This window comes from Palaemon carinicauda, chromosome 30, assembly GCF_036898095.1.
Source record: "Palaemon carinicauda isolate YSFRI2023 chromosome 30, ASM3689809v2, whole genome shotgun sequence".
NCBI classification, from domain to species: domain Eukaryota; kingdom Metazoa; phylum Arthropoda; class Malacostraca; order Decapoda; family Palaemonidae; genus Palaemon; species Palaemon carinicauda.
Window position 1 is genome coordinate 24,498,389 of NC_090754.1, and position 18,278 is coordinate 24,516,666.

Below are 18,278 nucleotides of genomic sequence, written 5' to 3' on the forward strand. Positions count from 1 at the left end.
GCTGAGCTACAGTATATGATTATACAGTAGCTAGTATATTTGCAATATAGTATATACTGCAAACAGAAAACTATTGTATTATTATACAGTAGTTAATTTTTAACAAATCTTGTGTACCCTTGTACAGGCTTTTGCTGAGACCGAAGCTATATTGAAAGAATAGAATACTCTGATTGAAAATCAGTTAATATTTAACCCACATAATTACAAGGGTCAGTGGCAGTGTACACTTCTTCTATCCCTAAGGGTTATAAGCCTTCCCTTTCGAGTTGCCCTGATAAAGGAAACTCTTTATCTTTAATATTGGGGGGAGTGGGGGAAGGTTACAGCAATTGGTTGGGAGGGATACACAAGTATGTCTTTCCCTATTTCTTCCTAGCTTACTATCCGAAGCTATAATGATTAAAATATGAATAATTGTATATCTGTTTATCATGTGAGATAAACAATCGTATACTCATTTCATTTTCCTTTCTTTACAGGAGGAACCCCAGATGACATGCGATGCGATCTTCTGCAATCTTACGAGTAAGTACTTCTACGGTCATACAGCATGCAGGGCTCATGCCCCCTGCACCATTATTACCGAATCCCTGCAATATCTGCCGGACCTTAGTGACCGAAGGTTTTGATGACCCAAGTCAACGGAGTCTAGGGATGCGGCACGTAAAAAGCTACGCAAATGGGTAAGAGGGTTCCAGAAGAGCTCTCCGGGACCATACCTACCTAACTGTAATGAAGGGTGATATTGTACTTGTTAATGACCAAAATGCATTGAGAGGAGAATGGAAATTAGCACAAGTGGTAGAAGGGATGCAGGGAAGAGATGGAAAAACAAGGGATGTGGTACTCAGATATAAGATAAATAAGTTTGGAAATCGGTATTTGGGAGAACCTGATAAACTAATGACCAGATCGGTGCATAAATTAGTGGTGATACTTCCGGTGGAAGAACAGTAGACTTAAGTGGCATTAATCTGTTGTGGGGGGAGTATATTATGATCATCATCATAATAGTTTGTATTTATGTGGATGTGGTAATATTCTGGTTAATGTAATTCATGTACATGTTAAGTTGGATAAATATTGGGAATTGTATTTGGTAATATTGTAACTTTTGGACAATTCGAAATTACTGAGAACATGTTGCTTTAGTTAGAAGCGGAATTTGTAGTACTGTCGGATTGTTCCAAGGATAGGAGACTGTCGCAAAATTCTCCCGTCCTTGGGATTTTCTTAGTTGTACTTTTCACCGCCTCAGTTTTCATTGTTGTGATTATTGTAGTGTAATTGCCATTCGTGATTGACATATCCTTCGTGTCATAGGATGCAGTGTTACTTTTTGTGTAAATTATAATTAGCTGGTTCTGCATTTTTTATGAAATTTTATTAGTAAACTTTGCATTAATGTTCGTATTGTCATTGTATTCGGGGACATAATGAGGATACGGGCACGAGAAATTATAATGGTCTGATACTGAAAATCCTTCAAGCAAGTTCTTTGTTGGTGTGGGGAAGCAGTGCAGGACGGTGTTATGACTGACAAGTGTCGGTGGCAGTGTATAGACGGATGGCGTATTCAATTAATTACCATGGCTAAGAATGGGCGGTCACATTGTAAGTTGAGCGGGTATGCATTTGTCGTGTACTGTTCATTTTGCATTATTATTCATTGCACTATTACTATGTATTATTGTTAATGTATTATATATCAAATGTGATGTTATTAAATGTATGGTTGTTAAATGTGGTGGAAAATTGTTTGGGATACCTATTTATATTGTCATGCTTTACAGGCTGAATCAGATCAATAAAAGATACAGCAAGGCAGCCCGAGTTGTTATATATCCTGCATTACAATTCAGCAATATCGCAGAGCAGCCATGGAGGAACTGAAGAGGGAACGCACCACAGCCAAGAGGAGGTTCAATCGGAAGGTTGGATTATTCAAGGATGCACAGAGAAGAGGAGACTCGATAGAAACATTGGAAGTGTTGTACACTGAGGTTAGTGAGTGTTTCGAAAAGGTTGATGTTATCAATGAACAAATGATAGAACAATTAAAGGTTGGCGAATCTTGTCAGGAATATGAGGAATATATACAGGAATTGGAAACTATAAAATATTCATTACTTGGCGTGGTAAAGGGAAAGACAAAAGTGAAAAATAATACTGTGCTTGCCTTGAAAAAACTTGAGCCTCCCAAATTTAGTGGTTCAGTGAGAGCATTTCCTGCCTTTGTAAGAGATTATGAAAGACTAGTTGTGTCACAACATGGGAAAGACCCGTACGTACTTAGAATATCATTAGAAGGGGAACCGAGGAGGCTTGTGGAGGATATAGATGATTATAAACGAATGTGGGATAGACTAAATGAAGCATACGGTAATGAAGGAAAACTGATCGATGCGATATTAGGAGATATAAGGGCATATAAACCGCTTAATGATAGTGATGACAGAAAGTTAATTAATCTAATCAATACAGTAGAAAAGGTGTGGTTAGATGTAAGTAATTTAAACTTGACTACAGAACTGGAGAATACTACTGTACTTACCCAAGTAGAAAGATTGCTGCCGTCGGTGTTAAAAAGAGAATGGGCCATTAAAGTGCAGGAATTAAATTCGGACAAATTTAAGAATTTGGTTACATTTCTGACAGATCATCGCAAAGCTCTTGAGTATTTACAAGATAATTCAAGAAGTGGTGCGACTAAGGTAACAGTACATACTGTGGAAAGGGAATTTGATAAGGAAAAGGAATTAGCAGAAGCTATAAAATTGTTGACTATAGGACAAGAGAAACTTCAAAATCAATTGTCTGAATGTTTAACCAGTTTATATCACATTAGCGAAGGAAAAAATATAGGTGGAATTAATAGAACAAGGTATAACAGTGATCAGATAAGAAAAAATTGTCCTGTCCATGATAGTGAATCTCATGAATTGAAGGATTGTATGACATTTAAGCAATGGTCAGCTGAAAATCAGATGGACTTTTTAAGAAAAAAGGGAGTTTGCTACGCCTGTCTCCGAACGGGACATTTCTCCAGAAATTGTGAGAAAAGATTTCCATGTAGGGTAAAAGTAAATGGTGAGGTGTGTGGTAAACATCATCATTCAAGTTTACACACACTATTTAACAATCCAAATAATTCAACAATTGATGCCACAAGTAACTATTTAAGTAAAAAAGGTGCAATTCTGATGACTGGGTTTGTTAACAGTGAAGGGAAGTCTATCCCCACGTTGTATGATGCAGGAAGTAACATTAGTTTAATTACATTTAGAATGGCAAGGAAACTAGGACTCAAAGGTATTCCTATACAATTATCTATGACTAAAGTTGGTGATCACACAGAGGAGTTGGATAGTTGTGTTTATGAAGTATCATTAAAGGATCAAGCAGGAATAGAAAAACTTATAGAAGTTTGTGGCGTGTCTGAAATAACTGCTGTTCATCATCATATGGATTTGGGAGAAATAGCAAGGAAACTGGGAGTACAGGAGAAACACCTTCAAAGGCCAGAGGGACGTATAGAGCTGCTAATAGGATCAGATTACTGTACTTTATTGCCACAAGTCATAAAAACAGTAGATAATATTCAATTATTGTCCAATGATTTTGGACTCTGCATTAGGGGTAGATTTGATGAGAAGGAAGGTGAAAAGAAGTACTGTGTTCAAATTAATCATATAAGCTACGATGACACTGCTGATTGGCATTTCAGGGCTAAACCAAATGTGGGTAAATTAGTGGAGAATTATTTCTTGGATGAAAGTTTGGGAACGGAGTGTATCCCAAAATGTGGAGGTTGCAAATGCGGAGAATGTTCAGTAAAGGGAAATTTAACTATTAGGGAAGAGAGAGAACTCAAACTCATTGAAGATGGATTAACTTATGATGAAGAAAACATGTGCTGGATATCTAAGTATCCTTGGATTTCTGACCCTTCTAAACTGCCAAATAATTTTCCAATGGCTTATGCTAGATTGAAGGCTACCGAAAAGAGACTGAAAAGGCTGGGAGCAACACAATGCACAAAATATCAAGAACAAATTCAAGACATGTTGGATCGAGGGGTAGCGGAAAAATTATTGAAGTCAGAGCTGGATTATAAGGGTCCAATCTTCTACTTACCCCACCATGCAGTTTATAAAACAGATTCCTCATCAACCCCAGTGAGAATAGTATTTGATGCTGCAGCATCATATCAAGGAATATCTCTGAATGACCTACTTGCAAAGGGACCTGATGTAATTAATAACCTATTGGGAATACTATTACGATTCAGGGAAGGAAAGATAGGCGTGGTTGGTGATATTAAAAAGATGTACAATACTGTAAAACTTTCAGAAGAGGATATGCATACTCACAGGTTTTTATGGAGAAACTTTGAGTTAGAAAGAGATCCTAGTCATTATAAATTGAAGACTGTTACATTTGGGGATAAACCCTCAGGATCTATTGCAATGATGGCACTTCGTAAAACTGCAGAAATTAATAATTGCTTTCCGCTAGCATCCAAGATGATAGTAGAGGACTCTTATGTTGATGACATCATCAGTAGTGTTAACTCGAAGGATTGTGCAATGAAAAGGATTAAAGAAGTAGAAGAAGTATTAAGATTGGGAGGATTTCAGATTAAATACTGGGTTTTATCGGGAGAGGATAAGGATAATAATGCTAGGGTTTTAAATACTGAACAGGAAAAGGTTTTGGGTTTAAGTTGGAAACCTAAACTGGATACTTTCTCATATAGGGTCAAACTCAATTTCTCAAAAAAAACCTGTGAAGGTAGAATAGAGTCGGATGTGAACTGTGATAATTTTGAGAGCTGTATGCCACCTCTGTTGACTAAGAGAAGTGTACTATCACAATTTGCAAAGCTGTATGATCCTTTGGGACTCTTAACACCATTCACACTGAAGACAAAGTTATTGATGCGTTCTATCATTGTAGAAATTAATGAGGGACATTCAAGGGGATGGGATGATCCTATTAGTGATACCTTATACTCTGAAGCTAAAAATTTGTTTAGGGAAATGTTTGAAATTGAAAATATCTGTTTTAGTAGGTGTGTAAGGCCTGCAGACGTAATTAAAGACCCAGAGTTGATCATTTTTTGTGATAGTAGTATAAAAGCGTATGGAGCTGTAGCATATGTTAGATGGGAAAAGCAAGATGGTAATTATTATGTAAACCTTCTTTGTTCAAAGAATAGAATAGCGCCTATGAAACAAATCAGTATACCACGATTAGAACTGTGTGCTGCTGTTTTAGCATCGAGATTGAGGGCAACCGTTGAAATCAATATGAGATACAAATTCTCTAAGGTAATCCACATCACTGACAGTGAGATAGTAAGAGCACAGATCCAGAAGGAATCCCACCAGTTTAATTCCTTTGTTGGAATTAGGGTTGCAGAAATTCAGTCCAAAACTGAACCCATAGAATGGTTTTGGGTATCTTCCAAGGAAAACAACGCTGATTTGACTACTAGGAAATGTAACCCCAGAGAATTAGATACAGAATCTGTTTGGCAAAAGGGTCCAGAATTCCTGTATCAAGATTCCTCGGAATGGCCTGTAAAACAGAGTACAGTATCGGATCTTCCTGATGTTGTTTTCGCAAGAGTGGCCTTAAATGAAGGAGAAATTAATTCAAGTAGCCAGGTGATTGATATCCAAAGATTTAGCAATATGAAAAGACTGTTATCAGTGATGGCTAGAATTATTAGTGCAATAAAGAAAAAATCGTTTAAGGCTATATTGTGCGATCCTAGTACAGAAGAGATACAGCAAGCTGAGTTGTATTTCGTCAAAAACGCTCAAGCAAGTTTGCCACAAGACTGGGAAAAGAGGTATAGACGTTTAGGACCAGTTTCGAGAGAGGATGGCATAGTCACCGTGGGTAGCAGGATGTCCAAATGGTTGAAGGACAATTGGGATCAGAATCAGTTTATACTTCTCCCATCAAAGCACCCATTCTCTTTAATATACCTGTCTCACATACATCAAAAGGATCACAGTGGAGTTGAATCAAGTCTTGCTAGAGCTCAAGTGAAATATTGGATATTGGGAGCAAGGAAAACAATGAAATCTATTAGAAAACAGTGTGTAGTATGTCGAAGAATTGACAAGATCTGTACATCACAAGCTATGGGAGAGTTGCCAAAAGAGAGACTTGAACCATGTCCTCCATGGCATAATGTTAGCCTAGATCTTTTTGGCCCTTTCTGGGTTTGTGATACTGTAAAAAGAAGAGTGAAAAGGAAAATATTTGGAGTAATTTTTAATTGCATGGTTACAAGGGCTGTACATTTGGACATTTCTGAGGGTTATGATACTCAAAACTTTCTTACTGTACTGAAAAGGTTCACATGTCTAAGAGGATTTCCAAAGAAGCTTTACAGTGATAATGGTACGCAGTTGGTGTCTGCTAACAAGGAGTTGAGAGAAATGGTTACTCAGTGGAATAAAGGTTTAGTGTTTAACTTTGGAAAATTTGAAGGTTTAACCTGGGTATTTAATAAATCTGCTGATGCCCCATGGGAAAACGCTTGTAGCGAGTCGTTAATTAGACTGGTGAAGAGGTCACTCACCAGAATCATAGGTGAATCAGTCATATCTTTTGGGGAACTACAATCTGTAATGTATGAAGTTGCCAATATGTTGAATGAACGGCCTATTGGGTTTAAACCAGGGGAAAACTTTACCGAAGGGACTGTGTTAAGACCTAATGATTTACTATTGGGTCGCTCTACCATCGAAGCTCCTTGTGGATTTTGGAATGAGAGAGTTAATTTTAATAAGTCATATGCATTTAAGATGAAAATAGTAGATTTGTTTTGGAATAAATGGATGAAAAATTATTTTCCAACTCTTATTGTAAGACAAAAATGGCATGTCAATGTAAGAAGTGTAATGAAGGGTGATATTGTACTTGTTAATGACCAAAATGCATTGAGAGGAGAATGGAAATTAGCACAAGTGGTAGAAGGGATGCAGGGAAGAGATGGAAAAACAAGGGATGTGGTACTCAGATATAAGATAAATAAGTTTGGAAATCGGTATTTGGGAGAACCTGATAAACTAATGACCAGATCGGTGCATAAATTAGTGGTGATACTTCCGGTGGAAGAACAGTAGACTTAAGTGGCATTAATCTGTTGTGGGGGGAGTATATTATGATCATCATCATAATAGTTTGTATTTATGTGGATGTGGTAATATTCTGGTTAATGTAATTCATGTACATGTTAAGTTGGATAAATATTGGGAATTGTATTTGGTAATATTGTAACTTTTGGACAATTCGAAATTACTGAGAACATGTTGCTTTAGTTAGAAGCGGAATTTGTAGTACTGTCGGATTGTTCCAAGGATAGGAGACTGTCGCAAAATTCTCCCGTCCTTGGGATTTTCTTAGTTGTACTTTTCACCGCCTCAGTTTTCATTGTTGTGATTATTGTAGTGTAATTGCCATTCGTGATTGACATATCCTTCGTGTCATAGGATGCAGTGTTACTTTTTGTGTAAATTATAATTAGCTGGTTCTGCATTTTTTATGAAATTTTATTAGTAAACTTTGCATTAATGTTCGTATTGTCATTGTATTCGGGGACATAATGAGGATACGGGCACGAGAAATTATAATGGTCTGATACTGAAAATCCTTCAAGCAAGTTCTTTGTTGGTGTGGGGAAGCAGTGCAGGACGGTGTTATGACTGACAAGTGTCGGTGGCAGTGTATAGACGGATGGCGTATTCAATTAATTACCATGGCTAAGAATGGGCGGTCACATTGTAAGTTGAGCGGGTATGCATTTGTCGTGTACTGTTCATTTTGCATTATTATTCATTGCACTATTACTATGTATTATTGTTAATGTATTATATATCAAATGTGATGTTATTAAATGTATGGTTGTTAAATGTGGTGGAAAATTGTTTGGGATACCTATTTATATTGTCATGCTTTACAGGCTGAATCAGATCAATAAAAGATACAGCAAGGCAGCCCGAGTTGTTATATATCCTGCATTACACTAACAATAGGATGCGTAGTTACTGTTCCCGAAAGCGGGTAGTGAAATGGTTGTGCCCCAAGCATGACTCGCACCTCCCTGCGTCCAGATTGCCATTGAGACAGATGGCAGGGAGGCACCTTTGGGAGAAGATGACGATGTTGTGTCGGAATTTCTTCCGTCTGTGCCGGCCCCGGAGCTGTTACCCTCGACGTCTTCACCTTCTACCCCTCCATTGGACAACACAAGCCAGGCGCTGGCCCATCTTACGGCTTTAAAGAACATTCGCAAATGAGGCGAAGCAAGCGGAGCGAAATTCAAGAGAGAGCTCAGTGAAGCTCCACTTATCGCCTCCCGAGGGTCATTCAAGCAACCCAGAGACCGAGACCTCCCGACCTGCTCCAAAACCAATCCCTGGAGGTATGCAGAGCTTATGCAGATTTTGAATGGCAAACTCTACACCTCAGAGATGGGAGCTGTTCCCTTAGACGACATCAAATTTTGGCCAAGCTTTAACACTTTCCCTGATTGCTTCATTCGGTTGAAGCATGAACCAATATCAAAAGAGGGGACAGAACCGGAGGAAGTCATGGTTTTCGACCACGATAAGGCACAGGCTCTCTTGTCAAGTAGCCTGAGAAAGGCGGGTTATTCGGTATCGAAAGTATCCGCCTTGAGCAAGAAACACCCTACCTTTCTTGCTCCTGCTTCAATAGCATTCCCCTTTACGTGGAAGGCATTTAAATCTGTTGCCAAGGCAGTGGAGGCAGGCAAACCATGCCCTGCACTTGAGGAGTGCAGGCCTCTGTCACTAGCCTTACCCATGCAAGAGAAGGAATGGAAGGAAGTCCACCTAACCTTCTCAGAAGGGAAACTGGACGCGGACATCGCTGGACGACAGTTTAACGAGAATCACCCTAAACTTTCGGAGTTTCTCTAGTGCAAGGAACAAGAGACGAAGGAGAGACTTGCGGCCTCTTTATCCCTACAAAACCCCAGACATGCTCATGGTCATGGCCAAAATGCATATGGCCACCTTAGTAAAAAAACCTATATGCTTTTATGAAGGCTAGGAGAGCCTGTAGACTGTAGAGAGTTCGTGTTCGCTGCTGCAACAGTGAAACATGAACCCAGGAAGCTGATATCTTCCAACATCTGGGGTAAAGACCTCTTTCCAAACGACGTAGTCAAAGAGGTAGTCGAGAAAGCCATCACGGAGAATAGGAACCTTCTCCAGAAGTGGGGCATCTCTTCAAAGTGGAAGTCTTCCCCGGATGTGGGTCCCCAACCTGAAAGGAAGACGAAAAAGTCTATGTTTTTCCCTCGACCTGCTAAACAATATCCCACAGTTTCTAGGACCGCGGTGCCCCAGGTAGGCGGTCGAGGAGGTAAACCCTCCGATCAATCGAAGCAAGGAGACGCTTCTGGTAGGAGGAAGGCTCCAACAATTTCAGGATCGTTGGACCTTCGATCCCTGGGCCCAAAGCCTAATCAAGATTGGACCAAAGCCTAATCAAGATTGGACTAGGATGGAAACTAGACATGTCTCCACCATCATTTCCTCAACTCTTCCAACATTTCAACCCCGTATTAGAAGAGTATACCCTATAGCTCTTGAGCGTACAGGTTATAAAGAAAGCAAAGTCCATCAAATTCCAAGGAAGGCTGTTTTGTGTTCCAAAGAAGGACTCAAGAAAACTCAGTGTCATTCTGGATTTGTTGCCACTCAACAAGTTCATGAGAAACAGCAAGTTCAGGATGTTAATCCTTCTACACATAAGGACCCTATTGAAAAAAGGAGCGTTCACAGTCTCGATAGACCTGACAAATGCCTATTGGGATTTTCTAGTCAGTTGCCCCCTCTCCTCCTACCTAGGATTCAAGTTTCAGAAGATAAGGTATGTTCTAAGAGCCATACTCTTCATACTAAACATAGTCCCAAGTATCTTCACGGAATTGGCAGACGCAGTCGTGCAACAACCACGCCTAGAAAATGTTCAGGTAAAAAAGGACCTGGACAACTGGCCGGTGTGGGTAGCACCCGAAGCGGCTGGTCTGCAAGCATCCAAGGAAGTAACCCGGATAATGGAACTTCTGGGATGCAAAATCAACTTCAAGAAGTCTTGACTCTCTCCAGCTCAAAGGTTTCAATGACAAAGTCCATTGGAACCTGAGGTCACATTGTCTCTCCTTTCTCTTAGAAAAGAAGGAGATCGCAGGGTCGGTCAAAAGACTACAGTAATCCGACAGGATTTCAAGACGCTAACAGGAAAGAGTACTGAACTCTCTCCAGTTCGCAGCAGAGACAGACCCAGTGCTAAGAGCACAGCTGAAAGATGCGTCAGGAGTCTGGAGAAGATACGCATCAAGCGCTCGAACAGATCTAAAATGACCAATATCGGCCTTACTTTGATCACTTCTCAACCCATGGTCGAAGGCCAAGAGCCTAATGAGGACCGTGCCCTTGCAAATACCTCTACCATCGATGATCATCCACATGGATGCTTTGACGGAAGAATGGGGATTTCACTCCCATCAAGAGAAAGTCCAAGAGACTTGGTCATCTCTGTTCAAGGCCCTTTTCATCAACATTTTGGAAGCCATGGCAGTCCTTTTGACTTTAGGAAAACTCTCCCCACGCAGATCAGCCCTCATCAGGCTAATCTTGGACAGCAGAGTGATAGTGAGACGTCTGAGCCGACAAGGCTCGAGATCGTCCCAGATAATCTACGCGATATTAGCCATCCCTTGCCTAAAGAAACGGCACCGATCAGCAGTTCACTTACAAATGATCCGCAAGGTGACACCGGAGGCTCTACTCGGGCTAAAGCCGATAGAGTCAGAATGGTCCACAGATGCAGACTCATTCTCTTCCATTTTGGAACAAGTCCCGGAACTGCAGAACGACCTCTTCGTGACAAGCGTCATCAAGAAACTACCTCGATATGTAGCCCCATACGAGGACCCTCTAGAGGAGATAACGGACGCCATGCCCCTAGTTTGGAACGGATGGACCCGGAATTTCCTGTTCCTTACATCCAATCTCCTGTTGAAGGTCCTCAACATGCTGAGATCCTTCCAAGGAAAGGCAGCTCTAGTGGCTCCCAAATAGCCCAAGAGCTACTGGCCCCCTCTAGTGAGGGAACTGAGGTTGAGGCTGTCCCTTGTACCAAACCCAGCACTGTCTCAACAGGTTTAGAAGTTAACTGTCTTCGCTTCATCACAGAGAACTCAAAACCTTTATCTCATGATTTTCTCGCCTTAGCGGTTAAGAAAAGATTTGGGATCTCAAAAGACAGTATAGACTCTTTATAAGAATACGAGTCTAAGTCAACTAGAAGACAATATGAATCGTCTTGGAAAAAGCAAAAGGACCGAAAGAAATTTCAATAGACTTCTGTCTGTCCTTCTTTATCCACCTTCATAATCAAGGTCTGGCAGCTAACACGACTACTACATGTAAGTCAGCCTTGACTATATGCCTTTCAAGTGGATCTGACGAACGAAATCTTTAACAAGACCCCGAAGGCATGCACCAGACTTAGGGCTGCAGCTCCTCCGAAGCCCATTTCATGGTCCTTGGACAAGGTTCTACATTATGCTTCATCTGTGAACAATGAAGATTGTTCTCTCGAGGATCTAACCCAGAAGGTTATTTTCCTGTTTGCTATAGCCTCAGGGGCTAGAGTTAATGAAATAGTAGTTCTATCAAGAGATGAGGGCCATATTCAGTTCACCGTAAGGGGAGAACTGAATCTCTTTCCTGATCCAGCTTTTCTCACCAGGAACGAGCTACCCACTAAAAGATGGGGTCCCTGGAGAATCTGCCCTCTGAAGGAAGATGTCTCCCTATGTCCAATAGAGTGTCTAAAGGTCTATCTTCGTAAAGCTGCAGACTTCAGGGGAGGACAGCTCTTCAAAGAAGAAACCTCAGGATCAAACTTATCCCTAAAACAACTGAGGGCGAAGCTCACCTACTTCATTCGCTTCCCGGATCCTGACAGTACACCGGCAGGTCATGATCCGAGGAAAATTGCTTCATCACTGAACTTTTTTCAGTATATGGACTTAGAGTGTCTTCGCTCATATACTGGATGGAAATCATCCAGTGTTCTACAAACACTACGCTAAGCAAGTCCATGAACTGAAGCATTATGTGGTGGTGGCAGGTAGTGTATTAAAACCTGTAGTACACAGTGTTGATGGTATAAAACATTTACAGAATTTATATTGGGAAAATTTATCAAAATTTTAAGTCTTAGAGTGGCACTTATCATTTCTTCCCTTTCAGGGAAGGAAAATATTTTCTGTATACAGTACGTTGCACGCATAATTCTTTTAACACGTTACATTTGTTTCACTCGTTTTTCCATTTAGTCATTTATTCAAAATAAATGTCTATTAGAATGTAATTGCGTCCTATTTCGCCCTACAATTTGCACATTATTATGCTAGAGTTCTCTTATTTAAGTAAACCTCATATCATTGTATGCTTACAAACAATGGTTATAGTTGACACATTGTTCCGACAATATATACAAACTGTGAGACTGTTTGTATATCTGGTGGATACTTATGTTTGTTCATACAATATATGCTGACCTTGAGGCCCTTTTTCTACTGTTTAGTATGACTCTTCCCTGCAGGGGGCAGGAAGCACTAACATAGTCTATGATAAGTGGTAATGATGGACAACGGTAACGTCATTTGTCTCAATGGTCCAGATGACCATAGAAAAATTGTCCCAAGGTTAAGGCACCTATGAAAATCCACAGATACAGTACTTTCTAGTAATTTTCTGGTAAACTTCCATCAGTACGACATGGCTTGAGCCCAATAAACGGATTTTGAGCGAAGCGAAAAAATCTATTTTTGGGTGATATAGCCATGTCGTCCTGATGGACCCGCCCTCCTTTTCTATAGAAAATGCCTTGGCAGGATCCCTCCCGAAACTACTATATCTGTAGCACCATGCTCAATGCTACAAGGAATAACCGCCATCTTGAATATGGCGCCAGCTAGATACTCAATAGTAGTATGGGAGAAAGGGTAACCTTGATAACGGCTCCCCTTCTATTTTTGCCACTCTTGCTCCTCGAGGCGAAAACGCTATTCGGGGTGAAGATCGCTAGGTGTCGTATCAAGCATACGTTCCCTGATTATGCGATATCCTTACTAGAATTTTAAGGCTATTCGCGCCAGGAGTTAGAATTCTGGAGACCTAAAGGTAAATTCTCTGGGAATATCACTGTAGTTCAAATATCCCTTGGAAGCTACTTATAGAAACCTTCCATCAGGACGACATGACTATCTCACCCAAAAATAGACTTTTTGCTTCACTCAAAATCCGATTATTGCACTACCTGCTGCCACCACCACAAAGTGTTTGATTTCATGCACTTGCTTCGAGTAATGTTTATAAAAGACTAGAGGATTTCTAATCTGTATATGAGCGGAGTCTATCAAAGTCCATATGCTGAAAGAAATTCAGCGAGGAAGCAATTTTTCTTGGATCGTGACCTGCGGGTGTACTGTCAGGATCCGCTCTGCGAATAAAGTAGGTGAGCTTCGCCCTCAGTTGTTTTAGGGATAAGTTTGATCCTGAGGTTTCGCCTATGAAGAGTTGTCTTCCTTGAAGTCTGAAATTCTTCGAAGATAGACCTTTAGACACTCTACTGGACAGAGCGACATCTTCCTTCATCGGGCAGATTCTCCAAGGACCCCACCTCTTGGTAGGTAGCTCGTTTTTGGCGAGAATGGTAGGATCGGGAAAAAGATTCAGCTCTCCCTCTTCTGTAAACTGAATATGGCCCTCATCTCTAGATAGGGCCACTATTTCACTAACTCTTGCCTCTGAGGCTATAGCGAACAAGAATATCACTTTCTGTGTTAGATACTTTGGGGAGCAATCTTCATTGTTCAAATTCAAAGCATAGTGCAAGACTTTGTCCAAAGACCATGATATGGGCTTCGGAAAGGATGCTGCTTTAAGTCTGGCGCATGCCTTCGGAATCTTATTAAGATTTCGTTCGACAGGTCCACCTGGAAGGCGTACAGAAGAGGTCTAGTCAAAGCTGACTTACACGTAGTTATCGTAGTATAAGCAAAGCCTTGCTCGTGAAGGTGGATGAGAAAGGACAGGCAGAAGTCTATCGAGATTTCTGTCGGTTTGTTTGCTTTGACAAAGGAGACCCACTTCTTCCAAGACAATTCATATTGTCTTCTGGTTGACTTTGACTTGTATTCTTCTATAAAGTCGATGTTGTCTTATAAGATCCCAAACTTTTTCTTGACTGCTAAGGCAAGAAAATCATGAGATGTATGTTTTGGGTTCTCAATGATGACCCGTAGACAGTCGACTTCTGAACTAGTTGGGATAGAGCTGGGTTCGGTAGAGGAAACAGCCTCAACTTCATTTCTATAACTAGAGGGAACAAATTGCTCTTGGGCCATTTGGGGGCCACCACTGCTGCCGTCCCTCTGAAGGATCTCAGCTTGTTGAGGACCTTCAGCAGGAGATTTGTTGGCAGGAACAGATAGATATGATTCCATCTGTTCCAATCGAGGGAGATGGCGTCCGTCGCTTCTGCCCGAGGGTCCTCGTATGGAGCTACGTATCGAGGTAGTTTCTTGTTCGTTGCAAAGAGGTCGATCTGCAGTTCCGGGACTTTTTCCAGGATGAAGGAGAACGAGTCTGCGTCTAGGGACCATTCTGACTCTTATCGGCTTTTGCCTGGACAGAGCGTCCGCCGTCACATTGAGGAACTCTTGTAGGTGAACTGCTGATAAATGCCATCTTTTCTTTCTTGCCAAGCAAAAGATGGCCAACATCACGTGGTTGATGTAGGACGATCTCAAGCCTTGTCGGTTCAGAAGTCTCTATCACTTTGCTGTCCAAGACCAACTTGATATGGGCTGATCTGGGAGGGGATAGTTTCTTCAATGTCAGGAGGACTGCCATGGCCTCCAGAATGTTTTGAACTGGAGTGACCAGGTCCCTTGAACTTTCCTTTGGTGGGAGTGACCTCCTCATCCTTCCGTTGAGGCATCCGTGTGGAGGACTACTGATGGTTGAGGTGGGTGTAAGGGAATAGTCCTTGCTAGATTCTTGACCTTCAACTACAGCCTCAGAAGCGATCGCAGTAAGGTCGGTGTCAATCTCTGTTGATCTCTTCGAGCGTTTGATGCGTATCTTCTCCAGACTCCTGACGCATCCTTTAGCTGTGCTCTTAGCACTGGGTCTGTTATTGCTGTGAACTGGAGAGAGCCCAGTACTCTTTCCTGATGGCATCTTGAAATCTTGTTGGATTTCAGTAGTCTCTTGACAGAACCTGCGATCTTTCTCCTCTTCTTCGGTGGAATGGAGAGGCGGTATGACTGCTAGTTCCAATGGATTCCCACCCATTGAAACTTGAGCTGGAGAGAGGCGAAACTTCTTGTAGTTGATCTTGAAGCCCAGATGTTCCAGGAACTGGATCATCTTTGTGGCTGCCTGCAGACAAGCAGTCTTGGATGCTGCCCACACTAGCCAGTCATCCAGGTATGCTGCTACCTGAATGCCTTCTAAGTATAGCTGTTGTACGACTGTGTCTGCAAGTTTCGTGAAAATCCTTGGGCCTATGTTTAGTCCAAAGGGCATGGCTCTGAAGACATACTTTGTCTTCTGTAGCTTGAATCCTAGGTAGGAGGAGAGGGGGCGAATGACTGGAAGGTGCCAGAAAGCATCTGCTAAGTCTATTGAAACTGTGTACACCCCTTTTGGTAATAGGGTCCTTATGTGTTGTAAGGTTAACATCCGGAACTTCTTGTTCTTGATGAACTTGTTGAGTGGAGACAGGTATAGAATGATTTTAAGTTTGTCCGAGTCCTTCTTGGGAACACAAAACAGCCTTCCCTGGAATTTGATGGACTTTGTTTTCCTTATAACCTTTTTGTTCAAGAGTTCTAAGGTATATTCTTCCAATAAGGGGGTGGAGTGTTGGAAGAATTGAGGAAAGGAAGGTGGAGATTTGTTCCATTTCCATCCTAGTCCATTCTTGATCAGGCTGTGGGCCAAGGGATCGAAGGTCCAACGATCCTGAAAGTGAAGGAGTCTTCCTCTTAACTGCAGCATCTCATTGTTTGGATGATCCGGAGGGTTTGTTACCCTGACCACGTCCTCCTCTACCTCTTGAGGGGTTTCTTGAGGAGCCTCGTCTAGACCCTTTACCTTTTGGGCGAAAGGTAGTGGTGTGCCTCTCAAAGCCTGGGTTAAAGGCTGGTGACTGGATTACCAGCTGTTGAGGCACCATCTGGAAAGTGGTTTGCGGCTGAGCAACCATTTGGGGCACCATGGTTATAGTAACCGTGTGATGTTGTGCAAGCTGGTGAGGTAGTCTTGGCTTCTTCGTCTTCCTCTTAGGTTGGGGACCAGCATCGGGAAGATTTCCTTTTGGCGGACATGCCCCACTTTTGGAGAAGGTTCCTATTCTCTGTGGCAGCTTTTGCCACTACCTCTTGGACTGCTTCCTTTGGGAAGAGGTCCTTGCCTCAGATACAGGAAGTGATCAACTTCCTGGGCTCGTGTTTGACCTTTGCGTTGGCAAACACAAACTCTCTACAGGCCCTCCTGGTCTTCACAAAAGCATACATGGTCATTTACCAGTGTACCCATGTGCATCTTGGCTAGGACTGTGTACATGTCTGGGGTGCTTGCAATGCCTGCACATATCTCCATGCAGTTCTGGAGGGACAGAGAGGCAGCTAGTCTCCTGTTCTCTCCTTAGAAGAAAGTCCGACAGCTTTGGGAGGTTTTCATTGAACTGCTGTCCTGCAATGTCAGCGTCTAGCTTTGTGACCGAGAAGGTTAGGTGGACCTCGTTCCAGTCCTTCTCGCCTGTAGGTAGGGCTAGAGACAATGGTCTATACTCCTAGCGTAGGCCATGGTTTGCCTGCATGAACTGCCTTCAACACGCCATGGAGAGCTTTTAACGTGAAGGGAAAAGCTCTGGAGGAGGGAACAAGGAAGGTAGGGTGCTCCTTGCTCAGCGCAGACACTTTAGAGTGTGTAGCATGCCTTCTTCAGGCTACTCATCAAGAGAGCCTGTGCTTTGTCATGGCCAAAGACCATGACCTCCTTAGGTTCCGTCTCTTCTTTAGACGCAGGTTCATTCTTCAGTCTAATGAAGCACTCCGGGTAAGCCGAAAAGTTTGGCCAGAATTGGAGATCGTCGAGGGGTATGGCCCCCATTTTCTCCGAGACGTAGAGTTTCCCATTCATCATGGGCATGAACTCGGCATACCTCCAGGGGTTGGTTTCGGAGCATTGAGGCAAGTCAGATACTCTAGGTCGTTTGTAGGAGCTAAAAGAAGCAGCTACGCGGCTTGCTTCCCTGAACTCCTTCCTCATCTCAAGCTGTTCCTTGCGGAAAGTATCCATCAACTGCTGGATCTGTGCCATGAACTCTTGGCCTGAAGGGAACAGCGGAGCTGGTTGAGGAGTTGGAGCCGATGAGGTTGACGGCACAGGCTGAAAAGCCGTCACAGACAGTAGAGGGTCTTCCGTCTCTGTCAAACCGGATTCTTCTTCCTCCTCGGGTGGCTGGGCCACTTCTTCCTGAGGGTCTTCTTGAAGAGGATCCTTTTTGGTGTCCGAGGACACCTCTGACATCCTCTCCTGATGGATGTCATTGCCTTCTAGCGCCTTATTGATGTCAGTCTCTAGCGCTAGTTGTACGCAAGAAGGCTCGGGCCGAGCCTGGGGCACCACTGCATCAGGTGTTGCCTTAGGGAACAGCAGGCTCCTAATAGCGTCGCTTGGTAGGTAAGGTCCCGGAGAGTTCTTCTGGAACCCTCTTACCCATTTCCGAAGCATTTCCCTTGCAGCATCCCTCGACTCTGACGTCTTGGGATCGCCGAAACCCTCGGTCATCAAGGCTGAGCAGACGTTGCTACCCTAGGGGTCCCAGTATCTCAGGGTTTCAATTGCGATGGAGAAGGGGGCATGAGACCTGCACATGTGGCCACAAAAGTTCCTACTTTTGTGGTTGCAGTACATGACTGCGCACTTCACCTTGAGCTCCTCCTGTAAGGAACGAAAGAGTGAAATGAGTATGGGGTAATTTATCAGATTGATAAATTAATTACATGCATTTTATTAATAGATCTTACTATTATAATTATAGCTTAGGATAGTAAGCTTGAAAAGAAATAGGAAAGACACATTTCTGCATTTCCAGTCTAGACAATTGCTTTGACCTCTCCCAATATT

General features: G+C 42.3%; 1 protein-coding gene and 1 long non-coding RNA gene across 2 annotated transcripts in view; one reads left to right on the forward strand and one right to left on the reverse strand.

Moving 5' to 3' along the window:
* Mondo (MLX interacting protein mondo) overlaps positions 1 to 18,278 on the reverse strand; it is a 384,044-nt gene that overhangs the window by 91,432 nt on the left and 274,334 nt on the right. The window lies entirely within an intron of this gene.
* LOC137622928 (uncharacterized) lies at positions 747 to 8,019 on the forward strand. Its single transcript, XR_011040523.1, has 3 exons — positions 747 to 1,617; positions 1,797 to 2,006; positions 7,713 to 8,019. It is a non-coding gene; the product is annotated as an uncharacterized lncRNA (long non-coding RNA).